This window comes from Protopterus annectens, chromosome 5.part0, assembly GCF_019279795.1.
Source record: "Protopterus annectens isolate FY-2018-M chromosome 5.part0, PAN1.0, whole genome shotgun sequence".
Classification (NCBI taxonomy): domain Eukaryota; kingdom Metazoa; phylum Chordata; order Ceratodontiformes; family Protopteridae; genus Protopterus; species Protopterus annectens.
Genome location: NC_056735.1, coordinates 1343655414 through 1343664870, shown reverse-complemented (window position 1 = coordinate 1343664870; position 9457 = coordinate 1343655414). Strand labels below are relative to the sequence as shown.

At 38.0% G+C, this 9457-nt stretch overlaps 1 protein-coding gene across 1 annotated transcript in view; it reads left to right on the top strand.

Annotated features, from left to right (window-relative positions):
* The first annotated feature begins 447 nt into the window (after nucleotides 1–447).
* GDPD5 (glycerophosphodiester phosphodiesterase domain containing 5) overlaps nucleotides 448–9457 on the top strand; it is a 1733766-nt gene continuing 1724756 nt past the window's right edge. The window contains exon 1 of the mRNA XM_044071140.1: nucleotides 448–920. The gene's annotated coding sequence lies outside the window, so the exon portion shown is untranslated. The remainder of the gene's footprint in view (nucleotides 921–9457) is intronic.

Genomic DNA, 9457 nt, shown 5'->3' with positions numbered 1-9457 from the left:
CCAATGTTTTCGGCTTACTTTACTGTAAGTGTAACTGTTTAGTGGTTTATTAGGCTTGCTGACAGCAAGGACCTTTTGTCTGTCGGTTTTGCGGTGATGACTCCAGGAAAAAAAATAAATTATTAAAACGGAATAAATAGACCACTTTTTGAGTGATGCTGAGATGTGGTTAAAAGAGTTATTTCAAAATCGTTCCACACTCACGCCTCTGAATAATGGAAATTATTAAATAAAGGTAGCAACTGATATTTGATAATATTGCCCAGCAAATTTAACAACAATTGTACACTTTGATTATCCATCTTTCTTTATATAATACAGTATACCGACCGATAAACGTGCGGCTGTGGGAATGACCTATAAACAGTTACTTTCCTTTTAAATATTAGGGCAGTTGGCTGTCAATGGGCGTACTTAGTGTAGTATAACCACACCTCCTTACTGCTCCTTTCTGCTTCTGTCGACCGTCTCACAAATCCTTCATCGCTAGGGTTGTGGAAAAGTGACAGGAAGACAACGGTAGTGTCTTTTCTTTAGGCATTGGGTTATAGAGATAACAAGACAAGAGGATGGACAGGTTGCTCAAAGAGTGTGGCAGAATTTCTTCTTAAATTCGTTTTTTTTCATGTTTTTTTTCACCCAGAGAATTCTGTAACGTTGGGACTATCTTGTTTTAAATTGTGAACGGGTTTGTTTGTTGGAAGTAATCCGAATAAGGCTTTACCTTGAACAACCTCACTAAGTAGGGATTACTGGAAGCGCTCTGTCTTTGGCACTTTTTATGCCGCGGGAGTGGCTATTGGGTATATGTCTCTTTTACTGATTTCGAGGAATATGTAAACAAGCTTCTATTGGAAAAATAAGGAGGGACCATCGGTTTTAAACTTGGTACGGACTTCTAGACCAGTAACGCATCTGTGGTAAGTACACACGGGTTCCGTTTTTCCGGTAGACGTTGTCCCTTTAAAGTCACCGAGAGTGTGTGGAGGTACTCTGTGTTACTAATTGTCTAGTTGAAAGGTAACCCGGAGTCCTTGTATTTTCAGAAGCTGGATGGAGCTAATAGTACAACTTTTAGAGGTTAACGGTGCACTCTGTTAACCTTTATATCTGTAAAATCCGTGACAGAGAAAAATGTCAGTGTCAAAGGCCCTAGTTCAGGGACATTTTTAAGCCAACATTTTTATGAAGTCTTACTAGAATAAAAGATTTTTGTATTGGTGTGCAGTTTTGGAACACAGTTGTGGCTGGCTAACGTTTGGCAATGCTTATTGATTTTAGCATGCATAGTTTTGTCGTCAAATTACATTTTTATGAAGATAGGACTATACGTCCGAGACAAAATCAATGACATTCTGATTTAAAGGCATTTGAGAGGTATGTGCACACCTGCTAAGTCAGCATTCTAAGGTCTTTGTGCGATTTTGTATGTTAGCTGGGAAGTAAGACCCGTAATCCTTTCTCCTAAAGAAGAGTGTGCCACTAGGAACTTTCTTGTTGAAGCTGGTGGTCCCTAACTCTTAGTAAGACTAAATATTATTATAGTAGCTGTGCAGCACTACGCCTCTTTTTAATATTTATTAGCCTTTAAGAATTATTGATTTGTCAACCATTCTTAGTTTGAGGAAAGGTTCCCCCGTGGTATTTTTATTCAATGTTTGGAGTTATAAACCTTTTGTAGTTACAGTAAAACAGTAAGATAATGCTGTGCAAAATGTGTATGTGTGTAAATCATCAATGGCAATGAATAATTTAAATGGTAACTTAAAAAGGAAAACTGTTAGCAAGCAAAATGTCAAATACTTGTTAAATTTTAGTTGCAATCCACTGAACCCTTACTATCATTTTAACAGTTTTAGTAATAATAGTAGCTACACATTCAAACTAGACCTTATCATTTTAAGTTTTAGTCTCTGTAGAGCAGAACATTGTCTTCCAGTAGTGCCTCTAGTTGGTCTTGGACTGAAGGGGTCACTCCTGAACCCTCCCATTGCTTGAGTGGAAATTGAGGCATTACAGTATAGCATCATACGGCAATATTCACCCCACCCATTTCCTCTCGCTACCTCTTAGTATGCAGTGATAAAAGGCCATTATGGCTGAGAGCATCTGTTGGTAGCTGGTAAGCATGGGCTGCATATCCTTTATATCACAACTGAGGCTGCCATCAGTACTCCCAACCCTTCCCCCAGGAATGCCCATAATTTTTTTTTTTTAAAAGTTGATATGCCAAGCTATTACATCCCTACCATCCTATCAGACCTTTCAGCTGTGTGCCTATTTTGGAAACCTGTGTTTTTCAGGCTTGATTTACCCCCCTCACAAAATATACCTATTTCTAGAGGTATTTTTCCATTTTCAAGCTTGATTTTATTTTTCACATGATTTTTCTAACCCCTCCCAGAGTCATACAAAATGTACCTATTTTTAGAGGTATTTTTCCATTTTCAAGCTTGATTTTATTTTTCACATGATTTTTCTAACCCCTCCCAGAGTCATACAAAATTGTGAAGTTTAGTACAGAGCAAACCAAATTACATGCGCAATATACTAATGGCAACAGCAATTTAGATAAGAAAGAGACCCCCCCCCCCAAATGTTAAATCTCCTCCTTTTAGAAGAAAATTAAATTACTTTTGTGATGTCCATTTTTGCCATACCATAAGTTTTACAAATTTGGCAGTCTGCTTTGTTAATATGCTTGCATTTTGCTTCAGTTTTCTAATGCTTCGTTTTTTAAATGCATGTTTCTATGTAGTATCCTACAGCCAAGCTGAAAGTGGGAAGAGTTATGTGCTGTTTGGTATTCACATTTTATGCTGATAAGGTGACTGGATTCTCTTATTTTTATGTTCATATTGCCTTTGTTTGGAGGTTGACAGGCATGCACCCCACCTAAACATTATGCTGAACTAGTTAGCAGATCCAACAATTTTTGTATAGACACTGCCCATGTAATTTCTCAAAATGGTATGTGGGGTAAACATCCACAATTTAAATCGGTAATTTAAATTACAAATCCTTAATCCAAATTCGGGCTATACTTTAAAACTCAAACCCTTTGTAACTGCTAACTGTTAACAGAAATGGATCTGTGACATTCACCCAGTACCTGTCTTAGTTTAGTTTCCTGACAAATCCATTTCTTAGCCACTTTCATTGTTGTATATATCTGTGTGTGTATTGCTTAAAATTGTACAAGAATCTCTCTTCTTCAAATGTTCTATTCTCTTTTCTCATGTCTGTGATTTTCATAACACTCTGCCTGTTACAAAGCAGTGTGTTAACTCCTCAAACTTTGTATGCTATCATTACACTTTTCAAAAATTTCTTCTCAAATTCTCCTTGTACAATATGCGACTCAGTCTTTGTCTTTTAAAGTGAAAAATATAGCTTGTTATATTCTCTTTATTATTCTAATTTAGTTTTAAACTGTATATAATAATTAGATGTTTGTATGTTTTTGTGTTTCTTTTATTGTGTTCTTTCACCTGGGTTGTGCATGCAAATGATCATTCCTGACCAGTGCAGTACACCAGTAAACAAAAAAAAAATGTCAGAAATTGCTGCATGGTATTTCAGATGTCTATAATTTGTATGTGACCTACTCCGAAAAGAGAGTTTAAAGACAGAAAATCATGAATGTTTTGTAGTTGGATGTATGTGACTCATAATATATGTGTGCATTTTTTAATTGCTAGAAGGCACTGTTTGTTTGCATTTCATTTTTGAATTGCTAGAAGGCACTGTTTGTTTGCATTTCATTTGGGTGTCGCATGTTGATACTTGACTACTTAGTGCTGTTCTTGGCGCTCTCCATTACTGGATTTTATTTTATTTTTGTGGCAGTAATGACAGAATGGGAACTCCCCCCCCCCCCCAACACACAGACTTTACCCATGGTAGATGAAAGCACAAACCTACACAATATTTGCATGTAGTATCTTCTATAGAAGTAATATGGTTTGTGTTCTGACCATGTACTGCGGTCTTCTTATTCTGCAAGATATTGCCATGAAGATACTTGCATGAGGGAGTTGCCTGTTTAGCAAACCAAAACAACTGGAAGCCTAATCTGTTTTCCCAGTCTCTTAGGTTGAAGTATGATAAGTGCTGAAAGTGTTCATGGCAGTGTTTAATGGACTGTTCAGAGAAGCACTACGAGATCACAGTAGTTGTCGCTTTCCAGCTGGTGTCAGCCCCCCCCCCAATTAACATGCCATTAGTAGTACCATTGCTTGTAAAATACACAGCACTCCTGATGTTTCTGTGTTACCATGATTTTTGTACAGAATAGGCATGTCTTTGACTGCAGACACTTTGTGGTGCTATTTTACCTTGCAGTTATGCTTTTTTTGCTTAGTGCCCACTCGAGCATGATGGATGTCCTAAAGCTTCTGATTGTTGTGCGTTTTGCAAAGTGGTGTAATGATTCAAGTATCTCAAAAAATAGTGAATTTGTGCCACTGATACAAATATTGCTTAGGAAATGTATAGAAGGATTGACATACATTAACTATGATCCTGTCTGCTCAAATTGGAGGGCAAAACCTGACGCAGAATAGTGGAACTTTTGTAAAAATAAATAAATAATTCTTCATGGTTGGCATTTGTTTAAAGATCTAAGCAACATATTGTAGGATGTTGTGCTCTGATCCATTTACAAGCACTTATACCTGCATTGAAATTAATTCAGTTTGATCAAATTGAGTTCAGCAGCAACTGTAGTTCAAGGGTGTTGGAACAATACTGACTTGCACACATTTTAAGTTTTTTTAGTATTTTTTTATATTGGTTTAGCCTTCATTAATGTAAAAGGCTTTGTCATATGATGATTTAAAATGAAGTTAAGAATTTTTTTTGGTATTCCACACACCCTTTCCTACCCTTTTAGCATATGGCTGCCCATAGTGCAACAGTGGATCATCTTGCCATGGTGAGCAAGTAGTCTTTGCTATCTCTTTGGGCAGAACGACATAAGGGAGCAAAGACTTCCAGGAAGACTTCTGGGATCATTGAATGCCCACTTTGGTAAGATGTAAATTTCACCATTTTGATGAAATGTGATAGCCCAAGGCTGGCAGTTGCATTAGTGAAGAGAATATACAAGAATCTGTATATGATGGTCTAGTTTTGGCTAGTTAAATTTAACATATCCACGGTCAAGTATTTCCTAGTTCTTAATCTGTATTGACTTTCACGGTCAAGTATTTCCTAGTTCTTAATCTGTATTGACTTTCATTAATGTTTACTTCAAAGAAACTACTAGCTATAAACCTGGCTTGACATTTCTTTGGGATAATGTGTATTTTAGCAGGTTTGGTACAGTTAGTCTCTCTACGCTGATTGCTGAGTTCTTCATCCGATATCCTGAACATGTATATGTATTAGTTCAGGTAGCTGTTTTCACCTGCCACCTGTTTAGTGGTTCTTTTTAAACTAGTGGCTTGCTCTCTGCTCTTTCTAAAATTTAGATGGAAAATTATAACAGAAATAGTTAAAGAACAGAAAATTGACCCAAAGCAGGGCTATAAAGCAGTTTGCCATTGTAGTGTAATTCACTGTACCATGTTTTGTGTTAGTTATTTTAAAGATGTCTGTACTTCACTACAAGAGATTAAGAACTTGGCAAGGTTAATTCAAGACTGTGGGCTAGAAAGTATCTTCTAATTTGATGATTGGGTGGGGGGGGGGTGGCAGTGTATATTATGTGACAGTGGACCACTATGTGATCATAGTTAACAGTGGTGGGAAGTTTGTGGTAGGTAGAGGTGGCCCCCTTATAGCACCACTGAGCACAACTTTTATGTGATTGCTTAGCACATCAAGGGATTCCTGGTGTATATGTATGATATATTGGGGCTGTGATATGATGGCTGCTATGCTATGTCTGTTTCACTCTCCCAGTTGGGTGGAATATCCATAGCTTAAGTCATATCTTAAAAACAAGTCCTACCAAAATGCATGTATGGAGTACATATCCAAATCAAAATCACTAGGTCTTGCGGTTATTGGAGCAGTTTGAGACGCAGGAGATCTAAAGTTGGTGGCATTTGGACAGATGTAAAAGAGTGATATGCATAAATTCAACTGATGGTGTTTAGTTTGCATTTGCAAATGTAGAACATCAATTAGTGGGGTGTACTTGTGAACATTTGGCTACATTTACAATGATCAGTTTTTTTGTTTTTATTGATCATTGTTAAATTTTGATGTGTACCTAGTCAGAAGGTGACTAGCTTGCATGTGTGAAAGTAACCGAGTTGCTTTTGTGTGTGTGTGTGTGTGTGTGTGTGTGTGTGTGTGTGTGTGTGTGAAAAACAAGCTAAATGTATTGACTTATTACATTGAGAGACGCCTCCAGGTGCAAGTGCAATTAATGCCTCTACGTGTCAATATTGCACGTTCATACCGTGTTATGTACCAGGTTTTAAAAGATTTCATCTTAAAGCTTACATAATAGCAATCTCAACTGCATTAATATTTGATCTCTGTCTAGTGCAGGTTAATAGATATTGACTGTTTTTATTATATTAATTTATATACATATCATTTTTCTATATATATTTCAAACAAGGAGCCCAGACAGAAATCCTTAGTTTCATATGAAAGCTCTCAGCTAGGTGAATAAAATGCTGCTGACATTGTGTTTAAACTTGAGTGGTTGCTGAGATGTACAAATGCAATAGTTACTGTGTTTACTGGGACTTATATAATCCGGTTTTAAGGCCAAGAAACTGAAGAACGCCACCACTATAAAAATAGTTTGTGTTGAAGAGTTTGCCATTTATGCTTTTATAACCCCTATGGTTCCAGAGATTTGAACATTTCTTTGAAATGTGAGGACATAATTTGATTCTGTTAAAAGGCTTGGGCTCCGCCCAGTGGAAATTACAATGCAAACTTCACGAGCTCCATTGGAGTTGGTTAAGATGAGCAGATTTGTAAAATATTAAAGACGTGCCGGCAACTAGGATAAACAAATCGTTCATAGATTCATAGATCTATGAACCTATGAACGATTTGTTTATCCTAGATTTGTAAAATGTTAAAGACGTGCCGGCAACTAGGATAAACAAATCGTTCTTTCTGAAAAGTCCGCAAACTGCAATGAAATAAAAATTAAATGAACCGAAACATGGCCATTACAGTGCCAGGTAGGTTCAGAATGTGTGGTATACATAGCAAAATGCCTAACATGTAATTCCTTCTACATTGGAAAAACCACTGAGAGAGAATTTATGAACATTTATTATGGAATAAAAAGAAACATTGCAATAATGCATTGTTTAAACATACATTAGAATGTCCTAAGTGTTCAAAGTTTTTGTTTTCGGTAATAGACTGTTTGTTTCTCCTGATTTTCAATGGGGACAAAGAAGGAGATCTTGAGTATAAAGAGCTCAAATGGCAGATTCTGCTTAGTGCTTGTAACAAACCTGGTCTCAATAGTGGGGTGAATTATAAAGTTGTTTTACGTAGAAAAGCAAAATATAGTAAATGCAAGTAGAATTGCAGTTTTTATAAGTGTCTTATAGTAGTGTTTTTAGTTTATTTGTACAACATATATTAATTGGTTAATTGAATACTAATTTTTTGTCATTGAAGGGTATTAAGTGTTTGCCATTGGGATTATGGGTGTTTCTGATGAAGGCCATTTTCATGGCCAAAAGCGCTTAAGCCTGTATTTGTGTCAAATAAAGGAAGTTTTCTTTGGGATTCACCACCTGACAGCTTTTGGAATTTATTGCAACACATTGCAAGTGCTTTTTGTATATTTAACTTTGAACCTTCACTTGTACAGAGGCATATTTTCAGTTTGTTTTTCACAGGGTATAAACTTTACTTCAGCTGACAATGATACAAGGTAAGTGCTTTCACAACATGCCCTTGCTTCTTCAGACCATTAAACAAAACTTCATTGTTACACTCTCTTAAATTAAAATGTTTAAGAAGCATCCAATCATATTTAAAAAAACAATTGTCAGTTTTACATATTTGATATTCGTATTAAATGAACTTAACCAATCATTTCCAAATCAAATAAAATTTATCCTATCAAAACATCGCAAAAATCATCCTAATCTATTGGTGGTAAGAATAACCTGTAAGATAATTGGATGCATCATTCCAATGTCACTACTCCATTAGCCAATACCTAACCAATGTGGTGCAGCACAATGTTCCGTTGTCATAATCGGGCATTGACAGAAGATGGCAAGCTTCATATTCAAACATCATGAACACTTTTTTATTATTAGATTATATTTCATAGTATAAAAAAAACTTCACAGCTCATTTAAAAATATGCCGTGATATAAGTTTATCGGCTGAACATGCAACAAAACCATTCATCGATGTAAAAAAATGGCAGCGAATCAAAAGTCAAGGAACACCAGTGAATCAAAGTCAAGGAAGAATAGCTTCGACCAAACACTACATCTAAGATTAGTCAAGGAGGTGCAATAAATGTTTATTGGTTGTCCGTGTTAACTTGGCTACCTATCAAAACAGAAAATCTGAAGTAGGAACTTCATTTGTCAGCAACCTTTGGGATACGGATCCGATCTCGGATCCAAGCCGGCAACTTTTACCACAGCATAGATCCGAGCTCCTAGCTCCTCCCTTTACCCATAATCCCCTGCCAACCCTAACTGACCTCAGATCTAGTTTGCCTCGCTTCAAGCCTACAAGCTGGATTTCGAGCTCCTGGCAATTCAGAGTATTTGTGAGAAAAAACCTTAAAATTTTTTGTACTTTTACTTGTGTGATTGTGTAAGTTTGTTTAGGTTCCCTCTTAGATATCCTTTTTTGTAAAAATTTTTCCTCCCTACCCTCGCTGGTTCGTAGTGTGTGTTTGTGGTGTGTGTAGGAGCCTAGTGAGTGTGTTTTTCCATTCAACATGTCGGAGGCCCCTAAAGCCATCTTTTCAAAATGCACCGAGTGTGGCCATAAGTTTTCACCGGCGGATGGCCACACCCGGTGCATTAGGTGCCTTGGGGTTGAACACCTCTCTTCGGGATGCACGATTTGTGCAGCGTTCAACCCCAGGGCACTTAAGGACCGGAGGTCGAAGCTGATTCTGGCGGGCCTTTTGTCACCGGACTCGGCTCCGGCCTCCGGTTCTTCGGTGGCCACTACCCAGCCCTTGGTGGTAGCCACCCCTGCCTCCCTTCCTCCGGTCGGGACTCAACCTCCCGTTTTGGCTCCAGAGGAGAGGGAGGCCGGAAAAACCAAAAGGAAGGGGAAGCACCATAAGCGGCGGGCCGAGGACTCTTCCTCGGCCCCGCCCGCCAAGCGGGCTTCTCCATCCAGGGTTTCTGGATCGCCTCTGGTCCCCTTGTTTTTCACCGGGACCTGGGGAGGAGGCAACCCGGTCCCCGTCGAGGTCATCGAGGCGTCACTCTAGGTCTGCCTCTGTGGCCTCGTCGAGGTCCACATTTAGTATGTCAGATGC